Here is a 22486-nt window from a genome sequence, read left to right on the forward strand (position 1 = left end):
TACTTTTCCCCCAGGAGAGGAACCAATAATCATTTGCTCATATGAAAGAAAGTAGGGGGTGCATTTGGAAACGCCATTTGGATGGGGGAATCAACTCCAATTATTGAGAATCAGGTCTGTAGCTGCTCCCTCAGCTGCATAGGTTTGTGCTTGGTACTGGCTTTTAGTGAGAAGAGCAGTGATGGTCCAAGTTCTAGGAGGTCCCATGGACAAATCACCTTAGTGGTCCACCCTTCCTCAGTGGGCCCACCTCCTTGCTCTCTCCCTGTGGGCCTGATCCACATTGTCCCCAGAAGAAGAGGGCAAGGTGAACATTGGTGGTTTATCCATGTCCTCTTTCTTGTCTCTATTAGCTCACAAAGGCAGCAATTAAGCAGGCATTATCTACAAAGGGAAGAAGCAGCAGCTCCAGGGGTATCAGCGGACCCTTGCTGGGCTGAAGGCCTTGGCAGATGCCTTACAGTGCCAACTTCTGATGCCAGCCCTGGAGAGAGGGAGGATTATACCATACCATCAAGCCTGCTCCAGTTTATTGCACCTGGTAGACTGCCTTCATAAAACCATGAGCCAGAATTCAAACCTCTGGTTTAAACAATCGCATTCTCCTGCGTGAATCTGCCCAACAATCAGTGAGGTGTAGTGGTTAAGAGCGGCAGTCTCTAATCTGGAGAACCATATTTGATTCCCCATTCCTCCACATGAAACCTTCTGGGTGACCTTGGACCAGTCACAATTCTCTCCGAATTCTCTCAGCCCCACCTGCCTCACAAGGTGTCTGTTGTGGGGAGGGGAATGGAAGGCGATTGTAAACCACACTTAGCCTCCTTAAAGGTAGAGAAAAGCGGGGTATAAAAACCAACTCTTCTTCTCATCATCCTCAATGGCCACTATGGAGATCCTGTTGTTTGCGCATCTACCTTCTGAGGTACTGTGGCTCAGCACTTTTCTTCTGGCCTTCCCATCTATACTGCTTGTATATGTTGGGTTGGATCCAGCTAGGTTTTTTGCCGGATCTCACCCAGTTCCTTTTCTTATTACAACCCCCATTCCTTATGGCTTTCATCCATACAGGTCCCAAGATCTCCAGCATAGCCTTTTTGGAGGTCAAACAGGCCTCAGGCCTCCCATTTTTACCCATTATATTTTATTGTTAATGCATTGGTTTCTGTTCCTACTGATTTGATTTGATATTGTGTCTTTTTTGTAAAAAAAAAAAAAAAAAAAAGATTTAATTTTAAACTGCTAGTAGTGTTGGTTTTTGGAATGTTTTACTTTCTTAAGCCACAAGGTCTGTCCTATCATATAGGCAAACTAGGCAGTAAACTAGGGTGCCAGGGTGCCATGCCTTCTCTCTCTTCCTCCCTCCCTGGGTCGTCAGCACTGGTGGCTTCTTGTGGAAGGAGGGTGGAGTTAGAATTCTCACCTCAGTGGTGAACTTGTGGCACAGCCCTAGAAATGAATCACTTGAGCACTGAACGATATACATGGATTTTGTATCTGTTGGAAATGTTCTAGAGTAGGAAGGTAAGTTTTATAAGGGGATTCAACAGATTATTGCACTTATTTCTGACTTTTTTTGTATCAAAGTTCAATTAAAAAACACTCACACTACGCACCCACATACACTTAGGAAATTGTTATGGCTTGGAGTACATCCTGCTTGATAAGTAGGGTTGCCAACCTCTAGGTACTAGCTGGAGATCTGCTATTACAACTAATCTCCAGCCAATAGAGATCATTTCACCTGGAGAAAATGGCCGCTTTGGCCATTGGACTCAATGGCATTGAAGTCCCTCCCCTCCCCAAACCACGCCCTCCTCAGGCTCCACCCCAAAAACCTCCTGCCAGTAGCGAAGAGGGACCTGGCAACCCTATTGATAAGCCAAGGTGAGACATGCTCCTGAAAGTTACTTCCACTTGGAAGGGATTCTTCACTCATGCCCAAAGTTACATTCCCACTGTGCCTTCTGAATCTGCTTCATTTCCCAAGCCCCTGCCACCTCCCTTCCAGCATGCTTCCCACTCATGCCTTCCCACTCCAAAAGGCCTTTGCCCCAAGATCGCAGGTTTCTGCTGTGGGGCATGAGCAGCATCTTTGCAGGGGTGATGCCTCATTCTTTTCCTTCTCTACCCATTACCAGTCAACCGAGGCTGATGGTGCCCGCTATGGCTCTTCTTCACACTGGTTACTGTCTGATTTCTGCTCTTGGTGAGTGATCTGGGGCTTGGGTTGCCAACTTCCAGGTGGCACCTGGAGATCTCCTGTTATTACAACTGATCTCCAGGTGGTCAAGATCAGTTCCCCTGGAGAAAATGGCTGCTTTGGAGTGTGGACTCTATGGCATTAAACCCCATTGAAGTCCCTCCCCTCCCCCAAACCCCACCCTCCTCAGGCTTCACCCTCAAAATCTCCAGGTATTTCCCAACCCAGAGCTGACAACGCTAACCCTCACCAAACCCCCTTCCCAGCTACCTAAGAGAAACATAGTCCTAATAGCAGCTCAGGCAGGAGAAAAATAGGTCACTAAAATGAGGTAGGAAGAAAAGTTTTTAAAAAACTTGTGGCACTGATAAAAATCTCCCCTCTCCAATCACCCACAAGTCTTCTGTTTAAACACACACACCCCAAATACTATGAGAGCTCAATTTACCAGTCCCATCACTGCATCTAATTTTGCCCTAATTCCCATTGATTTTCATGGCAGACATAATGGGAGTAAAAGGTGCTTCACTTTGGCTGGACTGTGCCTTCTGTGCCCCCACAAGACTCTCTGTTTACCCATTCAAATGCAGAGCTCCGTGGGCACAGCAGTGCCCCCATGAATAGAGTTGCCAATCTCCAGGTGATGGCTGGAGATCTCCCGCTATTACAACAGATCTCCAGGTGACAGAGATTAGATCGCCTGGAGAAAATGGCTGCTTTGGAAGGTGGACTCTATGGCATTATACCCCACTGAAGTCCCTCCCCTCCCAAGATCCACCCTCCTCAGGCTCCACCCCCAACCTGGAGCTGGCAACCCTACCCATGAAGGTTTGCCTCCTAGGCATTGTGCAGTTGTTATTCCCTCAGAAGCTAGCATTTATTCTTCGGTTATTCCTCTCTATATCAATATATGTTTATATATCTATCTAAATGCACATTTGTGTTTCTGTGTGCACACACACACAGTGTTGAACTTTTCATCCCTACTGGCTCAGTTCCAAATGCCCATTTTAAATTTTCTTCTCCCTTGTGCAAATCAAACCCATGATGTTTTATTTTCACACCATTTCCTGTTTCCTCATCCCAAACTTTTCCCACTAGGTGTAAGCATTTTTCAACATTATTTGTACATCAGGAAACTAAAGAGCTGTGTTATACACATACTATACATGTAAATGACACACATTATACATATAAATCATGTAGAAAAGCTGGTCTAAAACAAATGAACTTACAAAACCAAGAATGAAAAACGGAGAACCAAAACGGCTGACAAAAATATGAAATTGAATGAGGAACATTGACTCGCCCCTGTAAAAAAAAAAAAAAAAAAATCAGGAAACAAAGAGTCCCCAGATTAAATAACATTTTGGGGTCTACTTCTTCTGACATCCATACTTCTGCCTATTATTTTTCTGCCCCTATTCATTTGCGTGCGTGCTTGCATAAGCGCTTTCTCGGCAGTTTAAGAAAAAAAAAACCTGCAACAGAGAATCCACAGCTTAGCAGACATAAATTGATCCTGGCGGGACACTAACAACATATTACCTGAATCGGGGCTTTAAGTAAGAGGTTGTGTGGGGGCGTTCCTGCTATGTGGCACGCTCAGCGTGCTTTCTGTCAACTCAGCACTGTTCCACTGTGATGAAAAGTGTGCCATCTGGGTATTAACAGCATTTTAAAATGAGCTCTGCCTAAAGAGGCTGGCTGTTTGGGGCTTTCCTCTTGACATGTATGGAGTACCTCTGGTGCTTTCTGACTGCCCAACCCTATGAGCTGCTGAAGCAATGGAATAAGGGTTGCTTCAGTGGCCTTGATTATTGAACACCAGCTCAACTCATAGAAACGAAGGTGGCAAAGTCTTCGTCTGCTTTCTGTGCGGTGAGATTGCTCTTAAAGGTGTAGGAGCAAGACGGGGGGTGGGAACAGTACCTCTATTTGTAGGAAGCACCAAAAACCAACTTCCGTGGACTCTGCACTGCAGCAACAACCAACTTGACCGATGAGTGTGTGAATATCATCTTAAAGGATGGGCTGTCATTCTAGACATGGTGGAAATTGTTTATTCTGAGTCTGTTGTTTGCTATGACTTTGAGTCAATGCATTAAAAGTATTGGATGGATGGATGGATGGATGGATGGATGGATGGAAGTGGTTTGCACAAATATGCAATGTTCAAGAGAGCCAGCACAGTGTAGTGGTTAAGAGCGATGGTTGGAGCGGTGGACTCTGATCTGGAGAACCGGGTTTGATTCCCCACTCCTCTTCAAGAGCGGCAAACGCTAATAACTGGATTTGTTTCCCCACTCCTACACATGAAGTTAGATGGGAGACCTTGGATTAGTCTCACTCTCTCAGCCCCACCTACCTCGCAGGGTGTCTGTTGTGGGGAGGGGGAGGTGATTGTAAGCTGGTTTGATTCTAGTTTAAGTGGTAGAGATGGTCGGTGTATAAAAACCAACTCTTCTTCTTCTTCTTGATTCTAATTAATTTGTAAATTTTGCTTCTCTTCAGCCATTACGTTTGATGGAAATGGCATGTATGCAGACTCTGCCAAAAGCCTGTGCCCTTCAATACAGAGGATGGGTGTTTGTACTATTTTCTATCATAGTGGTTGTATTCCCTGCAAGAGTAGGTGCCTGTTTTTCTACTGCAGGGCTAACTCTGCTTCTCTCTGCCTTGCTCCTCTAGCATCACACAAATTCACATTGGATTTTCATCCCATCCCCCAACCTCTGTGTGGTGGATGGACCTTGAACTTTTTAAAAAACGTGCACATCTATTTAACCATGCATTCAGCACTATTTTTGAAAGTCAATTGATATGTATTTTAAAAGTGACACCATTGATAGCCAGAAGGGCTACTTTGTCAGCACTTGGTGGAGTTGTATACTTCAGGAAACAAGGAGAGCCAAGTTCTGTTCACCTTGGATGTGTATACATTTGTCTAAAAAGATGTCTATCTGGGTCCCAGCAGGCTCACAAAACAAGCCATGTGCAACTGTATGCAGCCCTAGATTGACGTATCACTCTTCACCATTAAAGTAAGGTAGAAACTAAGCAGGGGGCTCCATTATCAGATCTGTAAGATAGTGGGGGGGGGTCATCATGCCACTCAAAGATAGACACACCCAAAGGCCAAGTCCACAATTCAGCCTTTCTAGTGTGTAACCACAATGTCATGTACAAACTAGATGCAATCGTAGAACCTCAGAATCAGCATAACCAGATCAGAGAAACAGATTCACTTACAAACATATGTATACATAACAATTATGCTGTTCCTCAGGGAACGGATGTTATTAAACACCATTACACATGAGTACCCAGCTTGCTGGGGGTAAAGGAAAGATGACTAGGGAAGGTACTGGCAAACCACCCCATAAACAAAGTCTGCCTAGTAAACGTCGGGATGTGACGTCACCCCATGGGTCAGGAATGACCCGGTGCTTGCACAGGGGACCTTTACACATGAAAAAAATTCATATGTATACATGAAAGTGTAGATCACAACTGTAGTTGTGTCAGATGGAGAGCCAGCATGGAAAGTGGTTAAGAGTGGCAGACTCTAATCTGGAGAACCAAGTTTGATTCCTCACTCCTCCACAGGAGCGGCAGACTCTAATCTGTTGAACAGGGTTTGTTTCCCCACTCCTCCACATGAAGCCTGTTGGGTGACCCTGGGCTAGTCAGTTCTCTCCAAACTCTCTCAGCCTTACCTACCTCACAAGGTATCTGTTGTGGGGAGGGGGAGGGAAGGCGATTGTAAGCCGTTTGGAGACTCCTTAAAGGTGGAGAAAAAGCAGGGTACAAAAACCAACTCTTCTTCTTAGGTTTTTGTTCTGGATAGTGTCCACCCCTCCTCTTGCCCACTTCTTTGTGGAAGGTTTGTGCTCTCCCCACTTCCCCCATCAATACATACACACTAAAGTTAATGAGATGCAAGAGCTGACCGGGGAAGAATGATCAAGCCATGTCTCTATCTGATGAAAAATAGGAGATTCTTGACCTGAGATTGTTCAAATTCTATTATTTCATGTAAAAGTACTGACTGGTTGAAATTTCCCCCCAATACAGATCTTCCTGTTTACACTAAACATAAGCACACCCTGTTTACACCAAAAGAAGGTGGGGGTGTTTTTGAGCAAAACTAGAATGCACTTATTCTACATTTTATTCCCGTGCTTGACATGTATTACTCCCACACAGATTTCGATATGGGAAATCAGCCATGCAGGAAGAAAAATGCCAAAAAGGCCTGTGTAGAGTGAGGTAAGTTAGGGTACAAGATTTAGGACATCTAACTTGTGCATTATATTTATAGATATATTTTAAAGACTCTCCCTGCCTGGATCCCAGGAAAGGAAGGAAAAGCTCACTTTCATGACTTGATGTGATGTTAAATGGCCTGTACAATGTCACTAGGGTTGCCAGGTCCCCCCTTGCCACTGGTGGGAGGTTTTTGGGGTGGAGCCTGAGGAGGGCGGGGTTGGGAGAGGGGAGGGACTTCAATGCCATAGAGTCCAATTGCAAAGCAGCCATTTTCTCTAGGCGAACTGATCTCTATCGGCTGGAGATCAGCTGTAATAGCAGGAGATCTCCAGCTAGTACCTGGAGGTTGGCAACCCTAAATGTCGCCCTTTCGCCTATCTGCTTGAAATTTGGAGGCAAGGATCCCTTTGGTCAGGGGTGCAATCTCTGAGAATTTTCTCCCATTTGAGTGGGGGTAGGAGTTACACCTGGAAATGTGCTTCTAATTGAAACCAAGAAAATGACCATCCGGTAGATTTATTAATAGGGTTCGCTTTAATTCTGATTTTAAAGAAAGCACCTTGAGTTTTCAAAGTGACGTATGACCCCAATTCTGATTTCTTAAAAGAAGGCAACACACATTTGTTTTCCAGGGGTCAACCATATATTTCAAGGTATAGAAAAATCTTTTGTTAGGAATGAAGTTCCAGTATTCTCTAATGTGAAAAAACTTATATATAGCCTAGAGATTTAAAAAAGAGAGTGAAGCAGAAAAAGAGAACATTCAATTTAGACACGTATCATATTGCAAACTGAACAAATGTCACCTTTCTTGTGCAGACTCACCATTTAACTTGCTTGTTACTGAAGAAGCAGAAAAACATCACACAAGCAGAAAAACATCACACAGCCATAGCAGGATTCAGGTGCTTTTTTTTTTTTCTTTAAGTTTTAGTTTCAAAGTTCTAAAATGTTCAGTATTCACTTTCATTCAGTTGTGTTATCAGTGTGCAGGTCCAGTCACACCTGGCTTCAAATCCTTGCCACTTGAAAATTTCACGGTTGTGTTTCATGTTATAGGGCAGTAAACCCACCGAGAAGGATGCACAAATTAGTAAGTAAAAGGATGGCATTATGTTTGTAGACAGACAATAATGTAGGCCTGTCCAAAGCATCTGGCATTCAGAGAGGTACTGCTTCAGAACCCATTTAGTCATCATGGTAAAGAACCATGGGTAGATTGGGTCTCTCTCTTATAAAGCCATGTAAGCCTGTGGAGATGTCCATATCTTGTGGTGATTAATTCCATTTGTCAAATATGAATTGTGTGAAGAAGTGCTTTGTCTGTTCCAAGTCCATTGCTGCTCAGGTGGTTGGATCCAGCCAGCTTTTTCTCCCTGTCTTACCTAATTCCCCTCCATACTACATCCCCTGTGCTACATGGCTTATGTTCCATGATCTCCAACATTGCCTTTTTAATGGTGAAAGGGAACTCCCTTCTCCTTTATATCACAAGTGGAGAAGCTGGTTGCATCCAGTCTAATTGAAGGAAGTGACATCACAAGGTAAAATATTATAAAAGAGGAAGACAAATATTTCTTTCCTTTCCTCTCTTTTTCTCCACACAGCAAGGGTATCCTAAGTGGAGGGGGTAATTTAGGGCAGATAAGTAGCCTCTCCCCTCTCATATCTCCATTCCCCATTCCCGTCCCATAGAGCTTCAATGTGTAATATATGTACACATGCACGTATTTATCTGTAACCAGGCATTTAGGTCCCAAAGACATGAGGCCCTGAAGGATTTTCCTAGCATTTTGTAGGGCTGCTGCAGGGGCCCCAACTCAGAGCACAGCCATGGTGCACAGTGGGAGGGGTAGGTTTAACCCTTCTACTTTCTCGTGCTTTTGCTAAGTAAAACCAACCTCCTTCTCTTTTCAGCATGCAGAGCCAGTATGGCGTAGTGGTTAAGAGTGGTGTTTTGGAGCGGTGGACTCTAATCTGGAGAATCAGGTTTGATTCCCAACTCCTCTACATGAGCAGCGGACACTAATCTGGTGAACTGGGTTAGTTTCCCCACTCCTACATGTGAAGCCAACTGGGTGACCTTGGGCTAGTCACAGCTCTCTTCGAGCTCTCTCAGCCCCACCTACCTCACAGGGTGTCTGTGGGGAGGGGAAGGGAAGGGGATTGTAAGCTGGTTTGATTCTCCCTTAAGTGGTAGAGAAAGTCAGCATATAAAAACCAACTCTTCTTCTTTCTTCTTTTTCTTTCTCCTTCTTCTCCTTCTCCTTCTCCTCCTCACTCATTAGCCTTGGAAGGGAGAAAGAAACCAAAGCAGAGAAAGGGTACGTCCTTTTTTCCTTGAATAATAAAAATTGTGGGGTGGGGTCAATTTAAATGTGCGCAAATATGCAAAGGTAGAAAGGCAAAATCACACTGAGAGCCAGCATGGTGTTGTGGTTAAGAGCAGTGGACTCTAATCTGAAGAACCGGGTTTGATTCCCCACTCCTCCACATAAAGCCTGCTGGGTGACCTTGGGCTAGTCACAGTTCTCTCTGAACTTTCTCAGCTCCACTTACCTAACACCAGATTAGGGAAAGGGAAAGTGATTGTAAGCCACTTTGAGACTCCTTTTTTAAAAAATAGAGAAATGCGGGGTATAAAAACCAACTCTTTTTCTTCTTCTGCCTGGCACCAGTGTCAGGATCCCATGCAGCAGCTACTAAACTTATTGAAATTCTGGGACATCCCAAACAAAGATTCCACAGATTCAAATCTGTTATGGCCCTTAGGGGTGCAGGAAAAGGGCAAAGTGTTCTACAGGGCCAGCCCCAGCACCCCCTCAGGTAGGGTAGCTGCCAGGGCCCAGGGTTTCTGACAAGGCCCTCTACAGCAGAGCCTCCCAACCACATGCTGTCAGTAGGGTTGCCAGGGCCCTTTTTGTCACTGGTGGGAGGTTTTTGGGGCGGAGCCTGAGGAGGGTGGGGTTTGGGGAGGGGAGGGACTTCAATGCCACAGAGTCTAATTGGCTAGGCAGCCATTTTCTCCGAGTGAACTGATCTCTATTGGCTAGAGATCAGTTGTAATAACAGGAGATCTCTAGCTACTACCTGGAGGTTGGCAACCCTAGCTATCAGGGAAGTCTACTAGGGTTGCAACCTCCAGGTAATAGCTGGAGATCTCCTGCTATTACAACTGATCTACAGCTGATAGAGATCAGTGTCCCTGGAGAAAATGGCCGCTTTGGCAATTGGACTCTATGGCATTGAAGTCCCTCCCCTCCTTAGGCTCTGCCCCAAAAACCTCCCACCGGTAGCAAAGAGGGACCTGGCAACCCTAAACCCTACCCTGGTTACCTGTCTGGAGCCCTGCCCTTTACCCCCCACCCTGGAAATAAAACAGATGTAATTCTGGGGGATTCGTGGTTGGATCTTCTCAGAGTTTTTGAACGGAAGAAAAAATGAGTAAAAAACAATGAAATATTCTCCTGTGTGTTAGAGCTAGTGTGGGCTGTGAACTAAGCAAATCACAGGAAATACCAATATCTCATCCAATGACATCTAAATTGTTTGTTTGCCACTGTGAATCATCCCTTCCCATCCGAAGCTGCTGAAATCCAACAAGAGTTGGACACTTTGAACAGCTATGATAGCATCCTAAGTCATAAAGAATTATGAGGTGTCTGCTGCTGGGCTTCTGTGGAACATACCTTAACCGTTTTGAGGCATGCTGGATGTCCTTTGTTTTGAAGGAAATGTCCAGTTTACACATCTCCTGTTTTCAGATCTTGTAGAAATAAGGCTATATTGGACTCAACGTGGTCCAAATTTCAAATTTCCAGCTCATCTGGGTACACCCTAAAAGTATGAGGCTCCCATGAGTAGCTGAGACTCAGTTTTCTTCCTAGAGATAATGATATGCATTGGCTGGAGAAGTGCAAGATGTCTGAAAAAAAAATAATGATGTCGAGACACACAGTGTCTTCTCTTTCTCCTGAATATGCTGGAAATGCCTGTCTTGTGTTCTGTTCGAAACCTTTTTTAAAAGCCACAGCTGTCAAGTTCCTGAAGAACGGACGTGATGGCGAACTTACCTCTAACTCATATTCGTTACTACTGCAGCATTTTCTCCTTGTAGTTGGTGTGTTCTGAGAATTACATGCCATCCGTGAGAGGTTCACTGCCAGCTTCCCTCCGTGGCAAGCAGTTACATTTTTCATAAATGAATTTACATCCCCCATGCTCCATTTGCCAGTTATGCAGGGATATGGTGTCCAAACTTCGCTTGATTTATGACCAATTTTTTGAGCTGATTGTTGTACACAGTGCACATATTTGCAGCCAATTTCCTGGATCTGCATTGTCTTCTAGTTGAGTGATGACATATTTTTTTATTGAGATATAAGTTATTCCCTAGAAGCAATTTGCAGGGAAGCAAAATGGGAGCTGCACAAGTCATCTCAGTTGTTTGGTAACGTTGTCAGCCATCAAAATAGGCCACCCATACCTTGAGGAGGTTAGGGAAGGCGTATTACTTTTTCACTTGTTTTACCCACTCTTTTGCTGTTTTATAGGCACATTGGTATGGTATATAGATGTTGCATAGTTTTTATAGACAATTGATATGTACAGTGGGTGTCCTTTATACAGTGTGTGTGTGTGTGTGTTAAGTACCATCAAGTTGCTTCCAACTCATGGTGACCCTATGAATTCGGTGTCATCCAAAACATCCCATCATTAACAGCCTTGCTCAGGTTTTGCAAACTGAGGGCCGTGGCTTCCATTATAGAGTCAATCTGTCTCATGTTGGGTCTTCCTCTTTTCCTAGCATGATTGTCTTTTCCATTGACTCTGGTCTTCTCATAATGAGACCAAAGTATGATAGCCTCAGTTTAGTCATTTTAGCTTCTAGTTCAGGCTTGATTTGATCTAGAAACCACTTATTTGTCTTTGGCTGTCCAGAGTATCCGTAACACTCTCCTCCAAAACCACATTTCAAAGGAATCTACTTTCTTCCTGTCATCTTTCTTCATTGTCCAGCTTTGGAATTAACTTTTGATCTTGGTTGCCAGTGTCACATCCTTACACTTAAGAATCCTTTCTAGCTCCTTCATGGCTGCCCTTCCTTCCCAGTCTCAATCTACTGATTTCTAGGTTGCAGTCTCCCTTTTGGTTGATGATGAAGCCAAGGAATAGAAAGTCTTGAACAATTTCAACTTCCTCATTATCCACCTTAAAGTTGACTAATTCTTCAGTAGTCATTACTTTTGTCTTCTTGATGTTCAGCTATAGTCCTGCTTTGGCACTTTCTCCTTTAACTTTCAGCAGTAGTTGTTTCAAGTTTTCACTATCTTCTGCCAGTAATAGAAATGTATATATTTATTTATGTATTCAAATATTAATTCCCAGTTTTCCCATAGTTTGAGGATGCATAATGTATACAGCTACTTTGCTGACCATTGAAAATGTGTACATTTTATGGGGGGAGGATTGGAAACCATAACATGGTAAGGTTAAGAATTACACATTACCTTTGCAAACAGAGAAGAAAAATCAGAATGGATAGTTTCATGTTGAAACAATAGGGATGAGAAACTCAAAATTTATTTTTAGATCATAGATCTAACGATGTCCCAGTTCTTTTTCAGTTGGGCTCAATCCACCAGAGTAGGCTACTGTGCAAGCCACTGTTCATGAAAGTAATCCATATTCTTGCTCATTTCAATGGCACATAAACTGGAGAATTTTCCCACAAGCTTGTAACCCCTGCCCACAATTCAATTCTGAAAGGTTCCAGTTTATAACTGCCCTATGCAATTTATGGAAGAATCCAAGGTTGAATGCTTGTGCTTACACACCCCTCTCTTCATTGTGTTTCTGTTTGGTATTCAGATAAGTTTTCCCTCTTCTGCGTGATCAAATTTTGTATGCTGAAGAAGAACGTGTTGTTTTTCTGTCTGATTCACTTTCATCAAGTTTAGATTGCAGACCTATCAGCCACATAATAAATAGGTAAAAGAAGGTTGTCTCACATTTTCTAGTGTATATTTTACATTGAAGAAAATGGTGGTATTTTTTTCTTCTACTAATGTATAGAATTTAGATGTTTGTTTCCTCTGAGTGAATGGGCCAGTTTATTCAAATCATAAGCTTTGTCGCTCAAATGATTCACAGGTGAATTACTTTCTGAATCTTTCTTGATTGTGCACTGCAGCTTGGCAACCTGAAGATATACCTGTATGTGGAATTACACTTTGCCACTTAACAACCACAGGGTTTGTGTGGGCATGGTGTGCCACCACAGCTGCACCATTTTCATTTGTTCAGGATCACTGCAATCCAGAATCTTTCAATCACTGCAATCCAGAATTATCTTCTGAGTAGGAATAGCACGCTACCTTTATTAGGACCAACTAAACATCACAAAATAGCAACTCTGCTTCATGTTTGATGTTAAGTTTTAAAAAGAAGGGGTAAGAAGAAGATAGAGAGCCAGTGGAGTGTATTGGTTAAGATGTCGGAATAGGATCTGGGAAACCCAGGTTCAAATCCCAACTCTGCCATGGACACTTGCTGGGTGACCTTGGGCCAGTCATACATTCTCAGCCTTGACCCTGGCAAGTATTTGGATGGGAGACCTCCAAGGAATACCAGTGGCATGATGCGGAGGCAGGCAATGGCAAACCACCTCTGAGTGTCTCTTACCTTGAAAACCCCACCAGGGGTTGCCATAAGTCAGTTGTGACTTGACAGGAAGAAGAGGAAGAGGAAGTAGTAGTAGTAGTAGTAGTAGTAGTAGTAGTAGTAGTAGTAGTAGTAGTAGTAGTAGTAGTAGTTTTGAAGTTGTTATTTTAGTTGTTGTTGTTGTTGTTTCAGGACGCAGTGGGAAAGCCTCCTGTCTAGAGTTTATAACTATCTTAGAATGGGGTGCAGGAGGGATTCGGCATATTTCATTACGTTAGACCACTGCAGATGAAAAACAGACTTCAGTTTGCACCAAGAGCTACTGAGACATCGAAGCCAGCAATGGCTTTTCTCTCACTAAAAATGCAAGAGCCAGCAGTTATTGGTCCTGCCTGTAATACTTATTGGAAGATATAGGTACACAACAGGTAAGGCGGAAATCTGAAGCAAAGAAAACTATGATAGCCTTTGTATGAGCAAAGCTGGACACTGATTTTACATTATACAGTTTGGCTGTGTAACAGACTGTACAGCACCAAACAAAAAAGAAGAGTGAAGGGAGGATGCTACAGGCCTGTCTCCTAAGTCAGACATCAGACACAAGAAGTGATTTGGTATGGGCAAGGAGAAGAAACTTATAGCCGTTCCTCATAACCACTGGGGTGAGCATCAGTAGTAGAGCATCTGTTTGACATGCAGAAGGTCCCAGGTTCAATCTATGACATCTGCAGCTAAAAGGATCAGTTGATAGATGATGTGAAAGGCTAATATCTGAGACACTGGAGAGTCACTGCCAGTCTGAGTAGACAATACTGGCCTTGATGGACCAATGTTCTGATTCAATATGAGGCAGCTTATACTGTGAGATCATTTGGAGCCCAGGAAGATTGTGATCTGAATGTTACACAATGTCTTGCTTTCCCCACAATGGAGCCTTCTGTGCTGGGAGGTGCAACGGCACAGTCCCAAAGATCCGCTAAAATGCTATCTGCTGTCTGCCTTAATCCTGCCTTGAATTGCTCTCCAGTGTATTTTGTAATATCAATCAATGTTAAGTATAATTTGCTTTTTGTTGAGCTGTATGAGCCTGCTTGAATTAGCATTCCAGAAATCAATATTTTTGCATTATACAGTATGAACGACGCCTCACAGACAGCTTGTTGGAGAGAAAATCAACTCTTTTTTGAAGAGCGTTCACAAAAGCTTCAATATGCACTATCGCTATAGCTAACGGTAAACTGGGCCAAAGTAGGCATGGCTGCATATGGGGGACGACGACACTCTAAGGGTGCAGTAAAATATGACTTGTTAATTGACCAAAAGGAGCAAGGGGAAAACTTGCAAAACACAGCGTGATGACTGAGCATGTTCCTGGAAGGGTGGAATATTGAGAGGCAACTGGGAAAAAACAGGAGGATGGGGACGTTGGCTTGCTTGGGCCTGTGAATGCACAGAATCGTAGGAGGAGAGATTGCAGGTCCATGGGGGCAGAATTTACAAATACTTTATTTCCCTTCATGATTACTCAACAGCCCCAGCAGCTGGATTACTAATACCTAAAGGACAGGCAGGGCAGCAACTGGCATTCAATTGTTGTTACCTATTTTTGCCTACCTGCTCCTTATATTTTTACCAGGGTCTGGTATAATTAGGAATCCTCTGTGATTCAATCTCAGGAGCACCAAGGGCAAGTGGGAAGTCTTTCCTCGTATTTAGGGGTCGGAGAGTGGAGGCCCTTTCCACCCCCACTTAGTCATGAAGGTCATTGGTTGACTTTCAGCCAGTCACTGTTATCTCTGCCTAACCTACCACACATGGCTGTCATGAGGATAAAACTCCTCTGAGACCATTGCGGACCTGTGTGTGCGTGAAATGAAAGGAAGGAGAATGATGTAACCTACTTTGGACCCCCATTAGGGAGAAAGGCGGGGTACAAATGAAGTAAATAAATAATTAATAGAGCTGAAGACTGGAGGAAGATGATTAGGGTTGCCAGGTCCCTCTTCGCCACTGGGGGGAGCTTTTGGGGGCTGAGCCTGAGGAAGGTGAGGTTTGGGGATGGGAGGGACTTCAATGCCATAGAGTCCAATGGCCAAAGCGGCCATTTTCTCCATGAACTTATCTCTATCAGCGGGAGATAAGTTGTAATAGCAGGAGATCTCCAGGTTTTACCTGGAGGTTAGCAACCCTAAAGATGATAGAAAGGTTGGTTGGTGAGTGGGAAAGAGAGAAGGAAGCAGGGAAAGAAGAGAGGGTATAGGGGCTGCCAGGAAGAGAGAAAGAGGAAATAGTGTTGGGGAAGGGAAAGCAAGAGGTAATGACGTGACTGACCCCCCACAACTCCTTGAGGGTTCCCCACTTTTTCTATTCTATTTCTCGGCTACTGAAAGTCTTGTTAGGCTAGTTCCTTTCATCTGACCTTTGTCCTGTGAGCCCAGCACAATTAAAAATAACTTTGATTTGCAAAAATTGGTAATGTCGTGGAATTCTTGACTTAAATTGTAAGAAACATTACCCTTCTTGACTCCTCCTTAGTCAGGAGACGATACAGTCTTCACATGCTGCCCTTGTGTCTGGTTTATTCTTCTCCTGTGGCAAAAAGCTGTTGAGATTCACCAGATAGTCGCCGAACCATAAATTCTTCCAGGCACCTATTATTTCTTAATGGCTGTATGAGGAATGCCTTTTTGCAAAGGTTGTACAGTACTCCTAAATGACAGTGATATAAAGTTTCAGGTGCTTCCCAAAAAACCCTGCCACCATGAGGACAATATAATGATGAGCTATTCATCCTTGAACATGCACTGGAAAATGTGTAATTGACAATTCAAATACCTGACTAATTAGAAACACTGCTAGCATTTCAAAGATGGCAGAGAAGATGGATGTGGGTGTGCTTTTCTATTCGCTGGGTATCAAAAGTCTGGCTAGGAGAGCTCCATCCATGTGATTAATCACTATGTTGGCAGTTCTGACTTACAGATGCGCTTTACAATTTCCACTTGCTGTGGGGAGCCAGTGGTCCAATAGTGGGCTTGGCCAGGGTCCAAAGTACTTGAGACTAGTTTCATGCACCAAAGGGACTTGTGCACCTGGAAGAGTACCTCTCTCTCTTCTGACCCATCCCCAGGTAGCACGTGGTAAATGGATTTTGAAGCTGGGGGTGGGATCTGCAAAAGCACTTTGTTATAAGGCATCAAAGAGGGGAACCTGCAGTGAAGATCATAAGAACCCTGCATGGTGTAGTAGTTAGGAGAGGTGGACTCTAATCTGGTGAACCGGGTTGGTTTCCCCACTCCTATGCATGAAGCCAGCTGGGTGACCTTGGGCTAGTCACAGTTCTGTTCTAGCTCTCTCAGCCTCACCTACCTCACAAGGTGTCTGTTGTGGGAAGGGAAAGGGAAGGAGATTGTAAGCCGGTTTGATTCTCCTTAAAGAGAGAGAAAATCGGCGTATAAAAACCAATTTTTTTTCTTCTGCTGCTGCTGGATCAGGCCAAAGATTCATCTAGCCTGGCGTCCTCTTTCCCACAGTGCAATCCCACCAGATTTGCAGTGCAATCCTATGGAGAGTTACACCCTTCTTAGCCCATTGACTTCAATGGGCTTTGAAGGGTGTAACTCTAGATAGGATTACACTGGCAAGCCTTCAAGCAGGCCTTCTTCTGCTGTTGCCTTCCAGCAACTGCTAACTTAGTGGCATTCTCCTTCCAGACATGGAGATTCCAGGTAGGCATGGTGGCTAATAGCTCCAGACCTATCCATGAATGCTCCTCGCCCTTTTTTAAACCTATCTAAGACAGTGACTGTCACTCTACTTGGTGGCAGTGAGTTCCATAAATTAATCACACCTGTTGTGAAATGATATTTTCTTGTCTTTGTCCTTAATTGAGTGTCCATCTATTTCATTGAATGACTCCAAGGTCTAATATTATGGGAGCAGGAAAAGACAGCCTCTATGTCCACTTTCTCCACATCAGTTTCTTCCACCCTGTCACCCGTATTATCATTTACAGAGAAATCTTACTGTGATGTGAGAGATCTCTGTAATTTGTCTATATTCACTTGCCCTTTTAACGGTAACCATAGAATCATAGAATCATATTGTTTCTCATGGCACAACCAAGACTACATTAAAGCTTCTGTCCTGAGCTCACCATAACTACTACCGGTATTCCTCAGTCTTGTTCAGTGACAAAATATGGAAGGAAGTGTTGTCAAGTAGCGGCCAACTTACTGAGACCCCCTAGGGTTTTCAAGGCAAGAGACAAACAGGGGTGGTTTGCCATTGCCTGCCTCCACATAGCAACCCTGGATTTCCGGGGTGGTCTCCCATCCAGCTACTAACTAAGACCAACCCTGTTTAGCTTCTCTATCTGATGACATTGGGCTAGCCTGGGCCATCCAGATCAGGGAACCAAACTTACTAAACAGGAACAGATGGCTCAAATATGGCAGCACCTCGATAGGCTTACAACTAGCAACTGGGGAGGGGCTGTGGCTCAGTGGTAGAGCATCTGCTTGGCATGCAGAAGGTCCCAGATTCTTTTTTTTTTAAATATATTTTTATTATTTTTTCAATAATAACCAACATTATATTTAGACATACATCCTCTATATCAATAGAAATAACCATTAAAAATTCATAGAATTATTAGATGTATGTCTTCAAAATACAATAAAAAATAATTGAATTCCCCACCGTCTTCCTCCCTCTCTAAAATATCTAAAATCTCCTTTGCATCCATGCATTCTAATTCATTTATAAGTCACCCTATTTCATATTGTAGTTTCCCCTTATCCAATATATTCAATACTATTTATACCAAGGAGAGAAAAAGAGAAGAAGAAAAGAAAGAATAAAAGAAAAATAAGAGAAATCTCACTTCCCTCCATACATTCATCTCAAAATGCATGTGTTAATCTAAAAAGAAAAGCGAAAAAAGAGGATTAAAAAAAAAAGATATACAATCTTGTACAAAGATAATGATTATAGTATTTTCCCTCTACCCCCCACCTTTCCCATGTTGAAAATCAAATTTATGTTCTTCCTGCTTTCTCAGCCTTTCTTCTTATTCTTTTTCTTCTGTCGGGAGTTTCTATCGCCCATCACTTTTTTGCTCGAAGTAGTCTCCTTTCTGGAACAGTCAATACCCTGTGTTTCATGAGCTATAGAATCTTCCTCCTGTTTTCCAAGAACATGAGTTGATAGCTCACTGTTTCTTGTCAAAAAAATTTCCACGTCTGCCAATGAGTTAATCGCATGTTTAGTTTGTTTATAGGTAAAGGTAAGACCTTGTGGTAGCAACCAGGTATATTTTATTCCTTTGTTTCTGAGTAATTCAGTAAAATCTTTGTATACAGCTCTCTTTTCCATCAGGTGACGTGGAATATCTTTGAGAATTATCAGTGGTATATTATCAAATCTCAGTTGATTCTCCAGTTGAAATTTTATGATAATATTTTTCATCCTGATGTCAAAGAAAGAGATCAAAATTTCTCTGGCTTTTGCTTGCACCCGTGTTGATAAAGGAATTCTATATATCTTATTTATAGCTGCATTCAATTCTTGTGCATTTAGATGGAATATTTCAGCCAATGATTTAATGATGTCATCTCTGGTAACCCCCAGTCGTTCCGGATAATTGCGTATGCGTAGATTATATTCTCTTTGCTGTAAATCCAAAATAGCAAGTTGATCTTTTATTTGCTGTTCTTGAAATTGTATAGCATCAATTAGTTGTGCCTGGGAATTCATGTCTTTCTTAAGCCTGTTGACATCATCCGTGTTGTTGTTAATTGAAAGTTGCATCTTATTCATACTGTCTTTCATTTGTGAAACTTGGGTTTTTATTTCCTTAATCTCATTTATAACATCAGCAAACTGTTGAGTAATGATTAAAGTCATTTGTGCAACTGATTGCTCTTGTTGCTTGGAGACCTGTTCAAACTTTTTCTTAAATAGTCCATTTATCAATTCATTTTGCTCAGCCAGCATTTCCTGTATCTTCTGATAGTTCATTTCCATAGTTGTCTGTGGCTTTCTCCTTTTCCCCGACCAGAGATAAATGTAAGCAGGCAGACCAATTCAGTAAAGTTGTAGAAAGAACCTGTTAGCTTTAGTACTGTTTCTAGGCAGAACTGGAAGATGCAAGGATGTAAGCCTTCCGTGACACTCTGATACAGGGAATAGGATGTATTTTGATGTTGCACAGAGCGAGGCACACCGGCACGGCCCTCCTCTTTGATTTCCAAGTCCTAGAGAAGTCTCTTCCTGGAGGACTCTTCCAGACGGGGAAAACGAAAGCTAAGAATATTCCTCCTCCCCTTCGCACTACAGCTGTCGATTGGAAGCTATCGATGCCACTCAAATCTTCCAGGTTGTTTTTGTTTGCCTGCTAATTGAATTTATATTGTTTTAAACAGACTTTTTAGCAGGATGTTCATTTAAAAGTCTGGGTGGTGGGATGTAAAGTCTTAGTTGGATTTTAAACAATTCCAGTTGTTCAAATCCTTGGTAGTAAGCAAAAGGAATTCTAGTAACTTACATGGAGCTTGAAAGACGGGGTTTCTCTTTCATTTGCTTGTAAAATTTATTGGTGTAATGTGAAGGGGACCACAGCTTCTGTTCCTCGAGGTGTTTTATGGCGATGAAATCCTCCTCAGCCGGCGGGACTCAAACCATCTCTCCCCCTCTGCAGGAGGGGGGAGGTTGGGAGTCAAAACCGCTCTTCTCGGCAGCAGGAAGTTACCTGCATTCCAATCCCCTGTTTAGGATCGGAGACGGGGCTTTTGAAGAGAGCCCCGATTTAAAACACCTCTCGGTTCTTCCGAGCGAACTCAGAAGACATGGCGCTGGGTCGGCATCTTCACAGGAAGTCCAGAAGGTCCCAGATTCAATCCCCAGTGTTAAGTCTGCATGGGGGAACACATGAGGTCAGGGACGGAGTTCCAACAGCAACCACTTTATTAGGTGAACGAGAACAGAACTGACTTACAGTGACCAGACCCCTGCTTATATGCCCCCCTGGCTGCCTGCGGCCACTCCCCCCCCCCGTCCATGATTGGAGGGGAGGAAACCCCAGTAGCCAATGGGAACATACAGTTCAGGAGCCTTGGGGAACACCAAGCTGCCCAGGGTTTCCCCTGATGCAGTTACAAGGATCGTTATTCCCTTGATTCAATCACACACACCCATGTATACATAACACCCGGCATCTCCAGTTAAAGGGACTAGGCAAGTAAAGGTAAGGTAAAGGTCCCCTGTGCAAGCACTGGGTCATTCCTGACCCATGGGGTGACGTCACATCCCAACGTTTCCAAGGCAGACTTTGTTTACAGGGTGGTTTGCCAGTGCCTTCCCCAGTCATCTTCCCTTTACCCCCAGCAAGCTGGGTACTCATTTCACCAACCTCGGAAGGTTGGAAGGCTGAGTCAACCTTGAGCCGGCTACCTGAAACCGACTTCCGTCGGAATCGAACTCAGGTCGTGATCAGAGCTTTTGACTGCAGTACTGCAGCTTAACACTCTGCACCACGGGGCTCCTACTAGACATGTGAAACACCTCTTCCTGAGACCCTGGACAGCCGCTGCCGGTCTGAGTAGACAATACCGACTTTGATGGACCAAGGGTCTGATTCAGTAGAAGGCAGCTTCACGTGTTCCTGTGTTCAAACTTCAGCCACCTGCACAACGTAATCTGTTGGATATTTAAGGGGGACCATGAAGATCACCCCACTTTGAGCTTTCTGGATGCTGCCCACGCAACTGTGGCTGCTCTATCAGCTTACCCTAATAAGAGTGATAATGAAAGATAGTGGACTCTGAATCCAAAGGGCAAGCTGGGAGAAAATGACTTTACAATAAATGGATTTTATTCTTCACTGGCCCGATTTCTTCCCAAAAAGAACAGGCAGCTGGCCTAACTAGTTGCATGTAATGCTCTGCGTGTGACTGAAGGGCATTTTCTCATTACAAGGTAATGTGAAATGTCAGAGTTTCCGTGTCGGTTGTGTCGGCCCCCGCTTCTCTCTGCGTTAGCGCCAGCAGGGTTAGCCCTGCTCTCCGTTCTAAAGGCTCCAATGTCACATTATTCAAGCGGCTGGCAAAAGATGTCTTGTAGGGTCTTGGCACTAAAAATACCTGTGTGTTTCGAAACGGTGGATCACACAATGGGAAGGAGCTGCAAAAAAGAACGGGGAGAGTTAATTAACGAGAGGCTCACCTGGGGATAAGGGAGCTGTCACTTTGGCCACCTCGGCGAGGAGCCTAGATATGAAGCCACGGATGGGAGCAGCAAAGTTATAAATATCACGGATGAAGAGGAGGAGGAGAAAGAGGCCATCGAGGTGTGGGCTCAGCAGCATGCTATAGCAGAGAGAAGCAGGCAGTTTTGGCAGGTTCTCTCCCTCTAACTACCACAAGCTGTACAGCCCAAAGTAGCCCTGGATCGGTGTGTCTGGCAGTTAGGGTTGCCAAGTGCCAGGTGGTGGCGGGCAAACCCCTGCCAGGCGCCAATCCACCTGGCTGCCCGCTGACCAGCTGAGGGTCAGCAGGCAATCTGTGCAGGCAGGTGACCCCACTTCCACTCCAAAAACCTCCCGCCGAAGAAGAGGGGGGACCTGGTAAGCCTACTGGCAGCATCCCACTCCCAAAGCTGCATTTGCTCATAACGCAGCTGGGAGAGTACATTCATGTCGGCCCCAGAGAATAAGAAACCACAACATTGGAAGGAACCCCCTAACCCCCCCCCCCAAAAAAAAAGCTTTCAGAAGAGCTCCATAGTTAGGGGAGATATTATTGGACAGGTATAGGTATGTGTGTTTTGTCAAGTCACAACCAACTTACAGCAATCCCAGCCATTCTGCTAAACTGACAGTACTATCCTAAGCAGAGTTACAATGTTCTAAGCCCATTAACTTCAATGGGCTTAGAAGGGTATAACTCTGCCTGGGACTACACTGTGGGACATCGGAGAACTAAGTCATTGGTTTCCTTTAATGATTATATGTTGTCAATAGCCTTGGTCTCCTCTTGCAGCATCCCACAATTGTGCACTCGAAGAGATTTTGAGAGATGCAGAGTACATCGTTCCTATGTTTGCATTTGCTGTCTAATTCCACATTGTTCAGCATGTACACACCCTTAAAAATATTATATGTAAATTCAGGATTGTTTCCTCAGCACTCAGTAATCATTCTGTTGTAATCACAATCACAGGTGTTGCCTCGTCTTCAAATGATTTTACGGGCAGTGGAGATTCTAATCAGCACTAGCAATCTGAGATAATGCAACTGTGCAAAGTGTTAAGTCGCAGCCAACTTATGGGGACCCCGCTGGATTTTCAAGG

The sequence above is a fragment of the Euleptes europaea genome, chromosome 13, assembly GCF_029931775.1.
Source record: "Euleptes europaea isolate rEulEur1 chromosome 13, rEulEur1.hap1, whole genome shotgun sequence".
NCBI lineage: Eukaryota > Metazoa > Chordata > Lepidosauria > Squamata > Sphaerodactylidae > Euleptes > Euleptes europaea.